Below are 16,069 nucleotides of genomic sequence, written 5' to 3'. Positions count from 1 at the left end.
GGCAGCTAAGAGGTGTTTCACAAACCTCGTCCACATGATAGGACACCACAAGAACCAACCCACAAGTGAGATAACTCAATGACACGAGCAATTTACTAGAGTTACCTTTCGGCGCTCCGCCGAGGAAGGTACAACTCCCCTCACAATCACCAGAGATAGCCACGAACAATCACCAACTCGTGCCAATCCTCCACTATTGCTCCAACCATCTAGGTGGTGGCAATCACCAAAAGTAACAAGCGAAATCCGCAGCGCAACACGAATACCAAGTGCCTCTAGATGCAATCACTCAAGCAATGCACTTGGATTCTCTCCCAATCTCACAAAGATGATGAATCAATGATGGAGATGAGTGGGAGGACTTTGGCTAAGCTCACAAGGTTGCTATGTCAATGAAAATGTGCAAGAGAGTGAGCTTGAACCGGCCATGGGGCTTAAATAGAAGCCCCCATAAAATAGAGCCGTTGTACCCCTTCATTGGGCAAAACACGCTCTGACCGGACGCTCTGGTCATACTGACCGGACCCTAGACATAGTGTCCGGTCCATAGATGTAAGCCACGTGTCATTCTGAATTAAACTTGAGCCACCAGATCACAATGTCTATTAACTAATCGGACGCTCCGGCAAAAACTGACCGGACGCTGAACCACCAGCGTCCAGTCGTTTACAGTAAGGGTCCAAATCCGGTTTTCTTCGATCGGACGCGTCCGGTCCACCTTGACCGGATATAGACCAGCGTCCGGTGCTAAACCCTAGTCACTGTGTTGCAATGTCAGTTTGACCGGACGCAGAAACCAGCGTTCGATGCATCTTAGGTCCAGCGTCCGGTGCAACACCGAAAGTGGCAACCTCTCTGCCACACCTGACCGGACACGCTGGTCCACCCAAGATCAGCGTCCGGTCACTCATAGTGACCTCCAATTTTTCTATCTAGGGTGCTGGTGGCACCATTGGACTGTCCGCACTCTACGGGCGGACACTCCGCCGGTGGAGTTTCTTGCCCTTGCATCTAAACTTCACCACCCTTGATCAAATATGCCAACCACCAAGTGTATTACCATGTGCACATGTGTTAGCATATTTTCACAAACATTTTCAAGGGTGTTAGCACTCCACTAGATCCTAAATGCATATGCAATGAATTAGAGCATCTAGTGGCACTTTGATAACCGTATTTCGATACGAGTTTCACCCCTCTTAATAGTATGACTATCAATCCTAAATGTGATCACACTCACTAAGTGTCTTGATCACCAAAACAAAATAGCTCCTACATTTTATACCTTTGCCTTGAGCCTCTTGTTTTTCTCTTTCTTCTTTTCCAAGTTTAAGCATTTTACCATCACCATGCCATCACCATTGTCATGATCTTCATCATTGCTTCATCACTTGGAGTAGTGCTACCTATCTCATAATCACTTGATAAACTAGGTTAGCACTTAGGGTTTCATCAATTAACCAAAACTAAACTAGAGCTTTCACCTTTTCCAAAGATGCCTGTACCAGAGGCATGTACTCTATCCACTTAGAAAATTTGTCAATCAGCACAAAGACACATGTGAATTTCCTAGGAGCCAGTTTGAAGTGCCCAATCATATCCTAGTCCCCAGCATGCGAAGGGCCAAGAGGCTAGGTATTGTCTGGATCTCGTGTGCTGGTATGTGGATTCTCTTGGCGAAGAACTGACAACCCTCATAATGGCGTACTAGCTTCGCTGCATCGGCTATAGCTGACGGCCAATAGAATCCTACTCGGAAAGCCTTGCCAACCAGCGTTCTCGAGGCTACGTGGTTGCCGCAAGAGCCAGAGTGGATTTGGTCCAAGAGATGTTTGCCATCCTCCTAGGTTATACACTTCATCAAGATTTCCTCCTTTGTGTTCTTGCGCCATAATTTGCCATCGACGAGCAGGTATTGCTTACTGCGTTGCATCAGGTGTTCGTTTTCTATCCAATCAGTGTAACCACTACCATCTGTCAGGTACTTGATGAAAGGTACTCTCCTGTCGGGCTCATTGGTGGTCGGAGGTGGCCCGATGGTGCTTGACGCCGGAACTGTAGCCACCAATAGCTGGTCTGGAAGCTTATCGACCATGGGGTCTTCCTATTCGATGGAAGGCGTGAGCAGGTCTTGAATGAATACACCATGTGGAACTTTGGCTCAGGATGATCCTAACTTTGATAGCACATCTGCTACTTGATTTTTGTCTCGGACCACGTGTGCGTACTCGATGCCGTAGAATTTGCCTTCCAGCTTTCTGATTGACTTACAGTATGCATCCATCTTTTCACTGGTCGTGTCCCAGTCCTTGTTGAGTTGATTGATGACCAGAGCTGAGTCTCCATAAACATAGAGATGTTTGACACCGAGCTCAACCGCAATGCACAAACCATGTAGGCATGCTTCATACTCGACGGCATTATTTGATGCTGGGAAATAAATCCTAAGGACATACCGGAGCTGCTCCTTGGATGGTGACACGAAAAGGACTCCTGCTCATGCACTGTTGATGTTGAGAGAGCCATCGAAGTACATCTTCCAATACTCATCGGGCCCCTGAGAGGCAGGTGTGCTTAAGTCTGTCCACTCGATGATGAAATCGACGAGTGCCTGAGACTTGATTGTAGTATGGCTTGCAAATTCCAAGGAGAAAGGGCATAGCTCCATTGCCCATTTGACGATGCACCCATTCGCATCCTTGTTGCAAATGATGTCTCCCAGAGGGTACTCGGTCATGACCAGCACACGATATCCGTCGAAGTAATGTTTCAACTTTTGGGATGTTATCAGTATGGCGTCAATCAGTTTCTGAATCTATGGGTACCTGGTCTTGGATTCATTGAGTACCTCACTAATGAAATAGATTGGTCGCTGTACCTTGTAGGCATGGCCAGGCTCATCGTGCTCGACCACCATGGCAGTGGAGACCACCCGATTAGTTGCTACAATGTAAAGTAGGAGGGTTTCATCTTCTCTGGGAGTAGTGAGGACCGGAGGTGATGTAAGGTATTGTTTCAGCTATGTGAAGGCAGCGTCTGCTTCCTCTGACCACTCAAAACTCTCGGATGCTTTGAGCAGCTTGAAAAACGGTAGTCCTTTCTCTCCTAATCTTGATATGAAATGACTGAGGGCAGCCTTGCATCCGGTAAGCTTCTAGACGTCCTTCACCTTTTGGGGTGGCTTCATGTCTAAGACAGCTTTGACTTTCTCTGGGTTAGGGCATATACCATCGTGACTGATGATGTTGCCAAGCAATATACCAGATGGAACACCAAAGATGCACTTCTTTGGGTTTAACTTCCATTGGAATGTATTAAGGGCTGCAAAGGTGCGTGCCAGGTCATCAACAAGGGTATGTACTTCCTTGGTCTTGACAACTACATCATCGACATAAGCCTCGATGAGGTCATCTTTTATCTTGTCTTTAAGGCAGGCCTGTATGGCGTGCTGATAGGTAGCCCCGGCGTTCTTGAGCCCGAACGACATGGTCGTGTAGCAGTAGGCACCGAAAGGCGTGATAAAAGATGTCTTGATCTGGTCATCCTTTTTGAGAGCGATCTGGTAATAACCAGAGTAGCAATCGAGAAAGGAAAGCAGCTCGCAACCGGTGGTTGAATCTATGACCTCATCTATGCGAGGTAAGCCGAAGGGGTCTTTAGGGCAGTGTTTGTTGAGATTAGTGTAATCAACGCACATTCTCCATTCATTATTCTTTTTGTGTACAAGAACTAGGTTGGCTAACCACTCTAGATGATACACTTCTTTGATAAATCTGGCTGCCAAAAGTCGTGTAACTTCTACCCTAATCGCCTCCTTCTTGTCGCGAGCAAACCATCGTAGCTTTTGCTTGATAGGTTTGGCCTTGCCGTTGACATTCAAGGAGTGCTTGATCAAGTTCCAAGGTACACCGGGCATGTCAACAGGTTTCCATGCAAACACATCCATGTTGCTCCTCAAGAACCTGACGAGCACGTCTTCCTATTTGGGATCCAGGTTGGCCCCGATAAGGGCCGTTTTGCTAAGATCACCGTCAACCAGCTGGATCACCTTGTGCTCCTTGGACTTGATGTTCTTGCGTGGAGCCTCGAGCTCTGGGATCTCTAGGTGGTCGGCTGAGGTCTTTTTGGCGTCGAGCATGGTCTCAGCCATGCGAATAGAGAGGTTGTGAGCCTCTGCTATTTTGAAGTTGTCGTCCTCGCAGGTGTAAGCTACATATACGTTGCCCCTGAGAGTTAGAACTCCTTTCTCGGTAGGCATCTTGAGCACCAAATACCTATAGTGAGGTATGGCCATGAACTTGGTGAGCGATGGTCGACCAAGGATAGCATGGTAGGTGCCATCGAAGTCAGCGACCATGAAGTTGACGTAGTTGGTGCAGAAGTGGTCCGAAGTACCAAACTGCATAGGTAGCGTGATCTGCCCGAGAGATGTAGAGCTCTAATCGGGGAGAACACCCCAGAACTATGCCTCGTATGGTTTGAGATCCGCTCGGGTTATCTTCAGGGCTGGTAGACTGTTCTTGAACAGTATATTGATGGAACTATCGTCGTCAATCAGCACTCTGTCGAATTGAACCTTGTTGATACAAGGATCGATGACTAGAGGAAAACATCCTGGCTCAGGTATTGCCTCCCATTGGTCTTTTCTGCTAAAGGAGATCTCGTGGTGAGACCAAGGAGGGAGCCGCGGATCAGTGACGAGGTTGTCGGTGTTGGCCATATTCAAGCAGGCACGGGTGAGAAGCTTGCATTCTCGTTTGGTCTCAATGGACACTTTGCCTCCAATGATGGTGTGGATGCGATCGGTTGGCTTGACGTACTTGTGACGAGGATCTGCGTTTTCATTGTCGTTGTGCTCGTTGCGCTGTTCCCCTACGTCGTTAGGCTTGTCGGATGTATCTGGAGCCTGTTGACGCGTGTAGATAGACTTGAGAACACAGCAATTCTCCATGGTATGGTTTGACTTGGGATGGAGTTGGTAGGACCCTTTCAATGCTTTGGCATAGTCTTCTTCGTAGTTACGATGTTTGCCACCTTTTTTAATGGTGTTGACCTCGCCATCATCTTCCCGAGCACGCTTGCCCCTATAATCATCACGACAGTTACGCCGCTAATTACGTTGGTCGTGGTGGTCGCGGGAGTCGTTGCGCTGGTTGTGGCGGTCAAAATTGTCGTTCCAACCACGGTTGCCACGGTAGTCGTCGTGGTGTGGGGGGTGGTTGGAGCGTGGAACCCTTGCTACTTCTTCGATAATTATCTTTTTGGTGTCATTGGCGTCCACATATTTCTTAGCAGTGGCTAGGAGCGCTGTGACTGATTCAGGTCTCTTGTGGAGGAGCTTGTCCCTTAGGGCATCGTGGAAGCAGGAGGCTAGTGATGAAAGCCTTGATTGCCTCGTTGTCGGAGATTGACGGGACCTTGATGCGCATCTCTGAAGAAATGCTGGACGTACTCACGCAAGTGGCTCTTCTTTCTGATCTCGAATCCACTGCAAGATCATATTTGTTGCTGGGTTGCTCGCAAGTAGCAATGAAGTTGTCGATGAAGGCTTGCTTGAGCTCTTGCCAAGAATCAAAGTAGTTTGCCGGTAAGCTGACCAGCCATTGGTGACCTGCATGGCCAACAGCGACTGGGAAGTAGTTAGACATGACATGCTCAGTCAGCCATGGCTGATCTGCACAGCAGTTTCATAGAGCATGACCCATAATTCAGGGGTTCTCCTTGCTATCAGTACTTCTGAAGTTTTTCGAAGCTTGAAGTTCTTGGGCCATATGACTTGGCTGAAGGTGCGGAGTAAACTGCTTCAAACCCGGAGGGCCGTGGGCAGTATCATATTCCATACGGTGATAGCTTTCGTGGGATGCACGATTGTTGGCTCTTTGGTTGATGCGATTGTGCAGATCGTGTCCTCCGAGGTAATGGCAGAGATCGTTATTGCCATCATGGCGATCTCGGTTGCCATCCTAATTAACCCTACGACCATGGTTATCGCAGCAATTATCACGGTTGTCTTGGCGGTTGTCGTCCCGAATGTCACGACGGTTGTCCTCCCGATGGTGGTTGATGTCTCGACCACCATCATGGTCACCGTTTCTACCTTGATGGTTGTCTGATGGGTCGTTGTTGCGCGAGCCACGTTGGTTGGGTGGCTGTGAGCGACTTGAGTATTAGCGGCTGTGGCTTGATTCGACTGAGACGGATGGAGCCCGGGCTTGATTTACAATCTCTACGGTCTGGGCCATAGCAGCCGTCAGGTAAGCTTGTATATCATCATGAACTGTCTGTGTTTCTGGGGTGTTGGGTAGTCGTTGCATCGTCGCCATAGCAACAACTACGTTGGCGCTTGGAGTCCTAAAGACCTGCTTGTCCCCCACCCTGTCAAAAGCATTGTTAAGGTCACGTGGCTGGACCCTTATGCGTCGGGCCTCCTCTTCTGCCTCAGCTTCAATTTGTCGGTGATTAAACCGGTCGATATTACGTGCTTCGCGTGCTATCCTTTCTTGTTCTATTTCACCGACCACCGGCGGTTCGTCATTACTAACGACATTAATCAAGTCTTCTCGCCTTGGTGGGAAGGACGGGAATTGTGGGAACCTTGGGGCGTGGTCTGGGGTACCCAAATCATACCCAACGCCTTCATCATCATGATGCTGGAGCTCGGTGTAGACGGAGGCATTAGATGCGATGCCGGACGAGGAGCTTGAGCCACCCTCTTGAACTATGTGGACCGATCCTTCTTGATAATCCTCAATTTGGACCATGTTGATGAAGTTGAGTAGGCCGTAGGGCTGGACCTAGTGGTTCTCCATCGAGGCTTCATACTCGGAGAGCCAGAGACCCGTCGCAGGGGCTGGCCAGTGATGGACGGAGAGCCCTTCAGGAGTAGATGTGACCACAAGATTCGTACCAAGTCGTGCAGGATGACTGGCCTGAGTTGGTCGGGTAGATCTATTGTGGGTCATAGTTACCTGCTCATTAGGTTGACTATGAATCAAACTTACTAGAGCCAGGGTTTCGGCGAGTTTGGTGCCGACCCGATCGATGGAGTCGAGCAAGTCGGTGTTGTCGATCTGCCTCCTTTTGTAGCAAGGAAGTGAACGACGGGTTGTCGACATGGCTGAAGACGATGCTGGCGTGGTCGGAGCCAAATCCACCGTGGTCAGAGCCGTAGCCGATGCAGGTGAAGCAGTGGTCGGCGCGGATTGAACCCGCACCTCCTCCGGGGTCATGGCGATGAAGTCGTCGAAGCCGGTGGTCCAAGTGATCTGGCCAATGGTGAACGTGAGGCCGTTCGACGTAGCCATGGAACCAAGGATGATGACCATCTTGTTCGCCTAGGAGAGTAGTACGCATACCCCCTACCTAGCGCTGCCACTGTCGATGAAATATGGTCATGTCAATGAGAGATGTTTTTTAGAGGGGTCCCCTGCCTGCCTTATATAGTTCGAGGGCAGGGTTACAGATATGAAAACTAATCCTAGCCAGTTACAATTGCCATAGGTGGCCGGATAAGGATTTCTATTCTAACCGACCAAGGATCTTGCTTGATCTCCAAATCTATCTTGATTCATTGTGTGGGATTCCGAACAGGTTGGCTAGGCCACGCGTCAGTCTTCTAGTGGACCGGACCCCCTGATCCAGGCCGAACTCAAGCCTAGCCGTAAGGGTATAGGGGTTAATACCCCCACACTTTGCTATTTAAGTTTGTTTAGTGGAGCTCTTTAGAGTAGAAAGATTGAGAGCTCTTAGTGAGTAGTATCATAGCAAGTTGTGTGTCTAGCTATCATTGTAACTAGAATTGTTGGATAGGTGGCTTGCAACCCTTGTAGAGCTAGAGCAAGTTTGCATTTTGCCATTTGTCATACTAATTAAATTTCTCTAGTTCATTTGTAGATTTTTAAATAGGCTATTCACCCCCCTCTAGCCATATTAGGACCTTTCAAGTGGTATCAGAGCCTGTGGTCATCGTTTGATTGAAGGGTTAACAACCTCGATGTCAAATTATGGCTCAAGTTGTGTTCAATCATGTGGGGGGCAAACCACTATTCTTTGATGGCACATCCTATAGTTATTGGAAGAGAAAGATGAGAATGTATCTTGGTTCAATAAATGATCAAGTATGGGAAGTGACCGAGAATGACTATGCTATCATCAATCCCGATGATCCCACCAACCAAGACAAGATCAACAAGCAATGTAACACAATGGCTCTCAACACCATATACAATGCTATTGATTCTAAGGTGTTTGAGCAAATCAAAGATTGTGAAAGAGCAAATAAAGTGTGGAGGAGATTAGAGGAAACATATGAGGACACACTGGCGGTGAAGAGTGCCAAGTTGTACATCTTCAAGGATAAGTTGACAAGTTTCAAGATGAAGGATGATGAGAGCATTTCAAAGATGTTCCATCGATTGCAAGTCATTGTCAATGACTTGAAGGTATTGGGAGAGAAGATCAAGGATGATGATGTCTCTCATCGATTCTTGCTGTGCTTACCTCCAAGATTTGAGATGTTGAGATTGCTCATCATAAGAGGAGGATTGAAGGACATTACCCCCAACCAAGTACTAGGCGATGTCATGACACAATAGACATACCGTGTGGAAAGGGAGGGAGATGACAAGGATGGCAAGAAGGAAGAAGAAGACAAGAAGAAGAGTATAGCATTTAAGGCTAGCTCATCATCATCCAAGAACAAGGGCAAGTCCAAGAAAGAATCAAGCGATGATGATGATCTTAGTGATATTGATGATGAAGCTATGGCCTTATTTGTCCGCAAGATGGAAAAATTTATAAAGAAGGGCTATGGTGCAAGAAAGAGAAGAGATCACACCAAGAGCAAAGAGTATGTGAGAAGATGCTATAATTGCAAGAGCCCCGATCATGTTGTAGCAAATTGTTCCTACAATAGTGATAATGATGAAGATAAGAAGAAAAAGCACAAGAAAGATAAGAATGAAAAGGAGAAGAAGGAGAAGAGAATGACCTTCCAAAAGAAGAAGAAGGGTGGAGGCTATGTAGTCACTTGGGATAGTGATGGTTCCTCGGATGGTGATAGCTCTAGTGATGATGACAAGAAATCTATCAAGAGAGCACTAGCAAGCATCGCCATCAACAAAAAGCTCTCCATCTTCGACACTCCATCGACATGTCTCGTGGCAAATGCCTACCAAGGTAAAATATGATGAGAGTGATGATGATGAATGTGAAAGTGACTCTTGTAGGAATGATGATGATGAGGATGAGGAGTACACCAAGGAGGAGCTCTTAGACATGTGTGAGCAAGTGCACGCTTGTAATGAGATGGAGAGAAAGGAGTGCAAAGAATTGCGTAAGAAAGTAAAATTTTTTGAGCAATCCTTTGATGAGCTCAATGCTACTCATGAGAGGACTAATGGAAGCCCATGAGAAGCTTGACAAAGCTCACTCTAAGCTTGAAAAGGCTCACTCCTCTCTTATTGAGCAAGTCAAAGTGGAGGAAGCCAAGAAGGAGCAAGTGATCATATCATGTGATGTGGGACTAACATGTGATCTTATTGATGAATCTATTTTTGTTGCTCCCACTAACACTTCTTGTAGCACTACCACTTCCACTTCACCCTTGAGCGATGGTCTCACTTGTGAAAACTCACTAAAAGTGGAAAATGAGACCCTGAAGAAGCAGGTGAATGAGCTCACTCGTACCTTAGGCAATGCCTATGGTGGAGATGCCCGCTTGCTAAAGTGCTTGAGTATCCAAAGATTTTCTCTCAACAAAGAGGGATTAGGCTATACCCCCAAGAAAGGCAAGATGGCCTTTGTCACTCCCAAAGCTAGCTTTGTAAAGGGCAATGGTCGGTTTTGCAATAGATGCAAGCAAGTTGGGCATATAGAGCAAAATTGCAAGACTAACAAGAACAAGCTACCTAATGTATCCTCAATCAAATTTGATTCTTGTTACATGCTTTACAAGGGTGCCAACGGTGTGAAGGCTAAGTTCATTGGTACACCAATTGTGGGCCCAAAGAAGAAGACCATTTGGATACCAAAGATCCTTGGTAGCTAACCTTCAAGGACCCAAGCAAGTTTGAGTACCTAAAAAAATTGATCTTCTTTTGTGGGTAAATTATAAAGCCAGAGGAAGGCATTGGGTGCTTGATAGTGGGTGCACACAACACATGACCGGTGATTCAAGAATGTTCAATTCAATCAATGAAAGCAAGAGCAATGGGATTGATAGTATCACATTTGATGACAATGGCAAAGGCAAGGTCAAAGGGCTTGGTAAGATTGCAATATCCAATGACTTGAGCATTTCCAATGTGCTACTAGTATAGAGCTTGAACTTCAACCTATTGTCGGTAGCTCAATTGTGTGATCTTGGTTTCAAGTGCATATTTGATGTGGATGATGTAGAGATCATAAGTGTAGATGACTCTAACTTGATATTCAAAGGATTTAGATATGAGAATCTATACTTAGTTGATTTCAATGCTAGAGAAGCTCAATTATCAACACCGTCCAGCAGAAGCAGCTCACACCGCTGCGCTCGCCTGTCCAGGCCGCTGCATCTCGCCCCGTCTTGCTCCAGCGCGGCAGCTCGCCTCCCTCGCTGCAGGGATCAGGAAGGGAGGACGAGGAGACTGCAGCAGATTGACGATCAGGTTAGGACCTCCTATATGTCTTTCCAGTTATGTCTGAAATAACAAGAGCAAGTCTGTACTGCTATTGGCAAGTTATCAAGTCTGTACTCGTAGGTTCATATGTCTGAAATAACAAGAGCAAGTTATTAAGCCCGTAATTAACTAAAACCATAAATTTTGTCATGATATTTTTTACGGGCGTTATGACTATGTCAAGCCTGTAATGTTGATTGGTTATGGGGAATGGTAGTAGCTAAAATTATTCGGGCTTTTTTTGTGTATATATATGGTCATCCACTGGTATTTTTATCATGGTATTTTTTGGCAGCTACTGGCAACAATTCAACAGCTTTTGGTTTCAGCTTATATTGAATAAGCTCAAAAGCAATAGTTAGAAGTTAGTTCCCAGATGAAAGATCTTGAAACAAAATATAAACAATTTAAAGAATTCAAAGAGCAGTTAATATTTTTTTTCTCCTTGCCATATTCTTTTAGGCATCTTCTTGATATTAGTTTTAGTTAAGTTTGTCTACAGGTCTTGAATCTTCTTGATATTAGTTTTAGTTAAAGGCGTGCAGTGTACCTGTTGACGCCTGATTCAGTAATGGCTTCGTGTTCAGACCCTGAACCAGTTCTGTTCATTAATCCCCATTTTTCTTGATTAGTTGTAGCACGCACCTGCATTGCTCTGACAAGAGGTGTTTGAGGGAATGCCTATGAGGTAAACAGCGTGTCCTTTGGTCTCCGTGTGTATGTCAGAATGCAAGTTTCAGTTAATTGCTATACATTTTCCTTCAGCAAATTATGGTTTTCATCTCTAAAATTTTGTAGATTGTTAATATGGAATAACTTTGGTTGATTGGTTCCGATCAATGCCTGTGATGCATCACTGGTTTTGTGTTCCTGGTATGTCAACCATATTTTCTGAAATCGGTGTTAAAAGGCTCAGTATTTCTAGATGTTTTTGGTCAAATATATTGTACATGATCTAGGGAAGTTGTGATTCCAATTTCATGTTAATCGGAATTGGATTTTTTTTGTTGATTTTGTCAAATAGTGAAATAGATCGAGTGATTCCAATTTCATGTCAATTCTCCTTTCATTTGTTTTTCAGTGTGTCAGTCCACAGCAGCTCAACTCTCCTTTCATTTTCAGAATAATGGTAATAGCTTGCTCGATTTGATTTCATTTTTTTCTCTTTGCAGTACTTAGTAGCAACAGTTGGACACCTTTTTATTCTGGTGCCCAGCAATTCAACAATACAAAGCTAATAGAAGCAGCAACTTGGAATCCTTCGCAGTTGGTTAGCTCGACAGGAGCCACATGTTTACTTCACAAATTGGTGCTCCTTTTATTCTAATTTTTTTATTTTTCATTACAAATACAGAATCTTTTAGTTCTATGATTCTTAGTGTTATGATTAATTTTTTTCTAGAGACCACCGTAGCGTTAGCACAGGGCAATGTACTAGTATAGGTAAGCGAACAATAAATTGTATATATTGTTCTGGCCCTTTTTACTAGTTATTTAAAAAAACGTACCCGATCCGGCCCAATATCTACCGCATTGGAGCCCACTCTCACAGCCCACAAGTATCATCCTGTGCATGTCTCGGAGTTGGGCTCCACAACCCACTTACACTAAAAAAAACTAAGTGACGGAGGAAACAAAGCACACCAAACTACCAAACCAACAGCAACAGCAATGCCGTTCCCCGTGCGCCTCCCGCCGCCATCAACCACCGCGGCCGCGGGCGCGGCCGCTGCCACCGTCGAGGCCGTACTCGCCGCCGTCGCGCTCCGCCGCTACCTGTCCACTTCCCGCAACCACCCACCCGCCGGCTTGTCTATGTCCGCAGCCGCCGGAGCAGCCACCACGCTCGTGGCGTACGACAAGTCAGCCCAGGAGCAGGAGCTGTTGGCCTCCGCGCCTCCGCGGCCGGTTCCGTCGCCCTAGGGGAGGGCGAGCCGGTTGGTGAGGTCACTGTCTCGCTCGCCTACGAGGGCGCGGGACTTCGACGCCACCGCGTACATGAGCGCGCTCCGGGCGCGCCGGTTCGGGAGGTGGATGCTCTGGACGCCCAGGATTGGTTCCACGCAGGATCTCATCGCGTGGTGAGTGCTATGTCGGGTTTCGCGCCCGGGGATTGGGTTTTCGTTTGATCTTATTTTACTCTGTTTGACTTGCCGTCAGCTCGTGTTCGCAGGAACTTTGCAAAGCTACCGGTGGGCGTTGTGTGCGTTGTCGACGTGCAGTTCAAAGGGAGAGGTGCGTATCATTAGGGGCTTGCTTTTTCCGTAGGCCTAATTTGGAAACTTCAATTCCTCCGGGATCCCGGACTTTTGCCGGAGTGGAAAATCCATGGGAATATCATTTTAGTTATTATCTTAGTTCCTTGGGGGTTTTCCATCCATGGGTTTTGCTCCCCCTTGCTTCCAAAAGGAGCTTGTGTTTTGGACCTCATGAATTGCAACTTGGATTACGAAGTTATCGAGTTTTTTAGGCGAGATTGATGGTCTCTTCAACTTATTATGATATCATTGATAAAGCTGATGAAACTATCTGCTGAATGCTGTGTAATCTTTAAGATCAATTGCTTGAAAATAAATATAAGGAATGCTCTTATGACACTTCTAACTGCTGCTTTGAGATCTGAAACATGGACAAGTGCCCCAGCCTTGTACTTCCATTTGCGACGGCTTCCAGAAACAATTAAGGAGATGATCAACTGCGACTGAAACATGGGCATGAGTTCAAATTTCAGGTGAAGAAATCGCAATGACTGGAGACTCTTTACTTGAATGATTCATAGGAATAATGCAGGAAAATTATGAAGCGTATCTGCTCTGTTGCTAGGCGCATAGCTTCTTCGGGAGTGTTTGGGCACATATTTTTTTTGAGGGAACGTTTGGGCACATATTTGGTTCTGCTATAGCTGTAAAACTGCGATTTTTTTTTGTGAACTCTGAGTTGGAAATCTACAAGATTTGTAGCTGTCATGTATGAGTTGGAAAGCTGTATTTGCACAGGTACTTATATAACTGAAAGGACATGATATGCAGTTCCATGCTGTTGCTGGCTTGTGCTGTCGTCTGCATAAGCATAACTGCTATGTGTTCTGTGGGCAAGGCGGCCGTATACCGGGACTAATGACGCCACTGATCGGTCTGCATAATTATCACTTTATCAGCACACACAAACATGGGCACACAGAACTTGAGCACACAGTTCACTCTCGCAGCATCAATCCGAGGCAAATAAACCAATTACTTATACTCCCTTGTCCCCAATTAACTATAGTCATTGGTTTTTCGTGCCAAAAAATTGACTAGATTAGTAGAAAATACAGTGCAACATTTTTCAAATAAATTTATTAAAAACTAGATTTAAATATCTATCAAAATAATATTAATTATGTATTATAAATATTAATATATATATATATATTATTTAGTCAAAGTTGTTTCTCGGTAAGCGAAAATGACAGATATTTAGAGATGTTTGAAGTATGTTTATATATATAATTATTAATTATATTTAAATAACTCCTTAGCGTGCTTTCCATTGCTCGTGCTGTGCTCTCAAATCCATCAATTCTTCTACTGGATGAGGTCACTGGTGCTCTTTATCGGCAATGAATCAAATGAACATCTAGGCAATGAATATTGGATCTTGAATCAAATGAAATCTGTCAGAACATGAACATCTAGGCAATGAAAATACTTACACTGCAGGAGGCAATGGACGTAGCCGTCTTGGGGTGGAGGGCTTCCCGGAGTTCCCGCTGTCCCGCAGGCACAGCGCAGGGGCCAGGGGCAGCAGCCGCGCAGCCAGCCAGCCACGCAGGGAGGGCGCGCCGGGGCAGCCGCGCGCGGCGGCGGCGCGGCCTCGTGGGTGGGGATGCGGCGGCCGGCGGGAGGACGCAGTCACGTAGGGGAGGAGGGGGCCTAGGGGGCGCCGTCGCACCGAGACTCCGGGAGGCGGGACGGGAGGGCGTGCCGGCTAGGGATGCGGCGTCCGGCGGGAGGACGCAGGGGGGCGCCGGCCGCCGGGACTCCGGGACGGATCGCCGTCTGGGGACGCGCCGACCGCCGAAGATGCGCCGCGGGTGGGGAGGCGGCGCGGCCACGCGGGTGAGCGTGAAGAACCGGATGCGGCGTGGGTGGCGAAGGAGAACTGGAGACTCGCGGAGTCGCGGTAGGGATTACGCTCAGCTAGTCAGCTCGGGGTCTCAAGCAGAAGCTGAGTGGGCCTTATTGGGCCTCGGTTCCTCGGTTAACCGAGGGGAGGAACCGAATTAACCAAACTTTGTTCGGTTCCTAGGAAATGAGAACCGAACAGGGAACCGGGATTTCGGTTCTCGGTACATTCGGTTCGGTTCTCGGTTTTTTCGGTTTGGTTCTTGGTTCTCGGTAAAATTTGCCCAGGGCTAGGAGCGAGGGCCCGACGTCGGTGTGCTGGGTGTGGATGCGTGAGAAGCCTGACATCCCACATCGAATCGTGGCCATCGGATTTGGTTTAGGTGTTTTATTAGACCTTGATTTTAATGGAGATGAATTCATGTGTGCATTTTTCTGGGTGCATAATGGTTGAAAACTCTCAGCGGGGGACGTTTTCCGGGGGGGGACCTTGTATAATTTTGATTGGTCCATTATAGTAGAGATAACCTTCAGCATGTAGATTTCTTCCACGACGACATAAAGTGTTTCAATTCATCTATAAAAATCACACTATATACCTAGATAACCTGAAAACATCTGCTTCTCCTAGCTTTAACTTACTCTAATAGGCTTATGTGTGAGCGAAGGTTCGATTTAAGTATGTTTTAGAGAGTTTTACATGTCGAGCTGTTTTTTTTTTCAAATGGGTTACTGTTCCTGCTAACTCCAATGATAGTTGTTCCGGTGGCGGAGCTCGTCGATTTTGACGCCTAGGGCCACTTCCAAAGCCTATATACCGCCTGCGCGAAGGCTTCCATCGGGCCTACTGCAAAACTATCTTATAAATGTATAAGTTTATACTTAAATCCACGATATAATTCATGAGAACATGAAAGTTGTTAAAAAAATAACTAACTAATGATGTTTGGTTCGCAGAAAGTTAGGTTTTTGGCACTAATGGTATAATTGGCATTGGAGAGGGGATTTTAATATCTTGATCCTCCTCCTTGTACAACCTTATTGACTTAATCAATTACTCATTCATGGAGTTTATAGATAGAGAAGAACCTGGGAATGGATTCGAGGATGAGGGAACTGCAAGTTACCAGAGCTCAAAAGCCTAAGACAGGAGGACAGGCCACAGTACCACACAGGAGGCTGGACCCGGATAGGCGAACAGCAGAGAGCAGACAGCGCGACGGAGATGTCGGGTCAACTGGCTTGCTGCTCGGTGCTCGTTGGCCATGACCAAACGTTCGGTGCAGGCGTGCGGCTGCACTGCTG

At 46.5% G+C, this 16,069-nt stretch overlaps 1 protein-coding gene across 1 annotated transcript in view; it reads right to left on the bottom strand.

The window, feature by feature from the left end:
- Nucleotides 1–14,655, bottom strand: part of LOC136514227 (thiosulfate/3-mercaptopyruvate sulfurtransferase 1, mitochondrial-like) — a 47,708-nt gene extending 33,053 nt beyond the window's left edge. The window contains exon 1 of the mRNA XM_066508212.1: nucleotides 14,353–14,655. The gene's annotated coding sequence lies outside the window, so the exon portion shown is untranslated. The remainder of the gene's footprint in view (nucleotides 1–14,352) is intronic.
- Nucleotides 14,656–16,069: the final 1,414 nt, after the last annotated feature.

Source organism: Miscanthus floridulus, chromosome 16 (assembly GCF_019320115.1).
Source record: "Miscanthus floridulus cultivar M001 chromosome 16, ASM1932011v1, whole genome shotgun sequence".
Taxonomy (NCBI): domain Eukaryota; kingdom Viridiplantae; phylum Streptophyta; class Magnoliopsida; order Poales; family Poaceae; genus Miscanthus; species Miscanthus floridulus.
This window is presented reverse-complemented; position numbering and strand designations above follow the sequence as displayed.